Source organism: Otolemur garnettii, unplaced genomic scaffold, assembly GCF_000181295.1.
Source record: "Otolemur garnettii isolate 467f Iridium unplaced genomic scaffold, OtoGar3 scaffold00032, whole genome shotgun sequence".
In the NCBI taxonomy this organism is placed as follows: domain Eukaryota; kingdom Metazoa; phylum Chordata; class Mammalia; order Primates; family Galagidae; genus Otolemur; species Otolemur garnettii.
The window spans coordinates 8,873,277-8,874,860 of NW_003852427.1; positions in this window are offsets into that span (position 1 = coordinate 8,873,277).

The following is a 1,584-nucleotide window of genomic DNA, read 5'->3' on the forward strand; positions in this document are numbered from 1 at the left end:
AGCCATATACACCGAGGCTGGCCCGTTTGAACCCAGCCCGGCTCAGCTAAACAACAGTGACAACTGCAACAAAAAATAGCTGGGCGCTGTGGTGGGTGCCTATAGTCCCAGCTACTTGGGAGGCTGAGGCAAGAGAATCACTTACACCCAGGAGTTTGAGGTTTCTGTGAGCTGTGATGCCATAGCACTCTACTGAGGGCAACATTGTGAGACTCTGTCTCAAAAAAAAAAGAAAGAAAGAAAGAAAAATTAGCCAGGCACAGTGGTGCCCACCTATAGGCCTAGATACTAGGAGGCTGTGGTGGGAGGATCACTGGAGAGCACAGGAGTGCCAGAGTGCAGTGAGCTATTGGAAGGACACTGCACACCAGCCTGGCAATGACAGTGAGATCTTGTCTCAAAAATAAAAATAAAGGCTGGATGTGGCGGCTCACCTCTGTAATCCCAGCACTCTGAGAGGCCGATGAGGGTGGATTGCTTGAGCTCACAAGTTCGAGACTAGCCTGAGCAAGAGCGAGACATCGTCTCTAAAAATAGCTTGGCATTATGGCAGAATCTGTAGTCCCAGCTACTTGAGAGGTTGAGACCAGAGAATTGCTTGAGCCCAAGAATTTGAAGTTGCTGTGAGCTATGAGCCATGGCACTCTACTGGGGGCAAGAAAGTGAGACTCTGTCTCAAAAATAAATAAATAAATAAAATAAAAATAAAAGAAGAAGAAGAAGGAGAGTGGCAGGGGCAGGATCAGGCTGCATCACTCAGCCTATCTTGGAAACACGTAAAATGACCCAGAGCGGTTATCAACTACTATATCAGCTTATGGTGGATTAAGAACCATTTTTACAGCATGTTAGAAAAAGTTTCATCCTTAGGAAGATGTTTGTGTTAGGTGACTTTGATTACATTTTTTGTTTTTTTTGAGAGTCACATTATGTTGCTCTCAGTAGAGTGCTGTGGCATCATAGCTGACAGCAACCACAAACTCTTGGGCTTAAGAGATTCTCTTGCCTCAGCCTCCCAAGTAGCTGGGACTACAGGCGCTCACCACAACGCCCAGCTATTTCCTGGTTATAGTTGTCATTGTTGTTTCACAGGCCTGGGCTGGGTTCGAACCCACCAGCTCTGGTATATGTGGTTGGCACCCTAGCCGCTGAGCTATAGGCTCTGAGCTTTTTATTTTTTTAGACAGAGTCTCACTTTGTTGCCTGGGGTAGACTGCTGTGGGATCATAGCTCATAGCAATCTCAAACACTTGGGCTCAAACAGTTCTCTTGCCTCAGTTTCCCAAGTAGCTGGTACTACAGGTGCCTGCCAAATGCCTGGCTGTTTTTAGACACAGGGTCTTACTCTTGCTCAGGCTGGTCTCAAACCCATGAGCTCAGTCAATCCACCTGCTTCAGCTTCTCAGAGTGCTAGGATTATAGGCATGAGCCACTGCACCCAGCCCGTACATCTATTTTAGCAAAGTAAAAAGTATATCAAACTGGGCAGTGTCTATGGCTCAAAGGAGTAGGGCGCCAGCCCCATATACCGCAGGCGGTGAGTTCAAACCCAGCCCTGGCCAAAAACTGCAAAAAAAAAAAAAA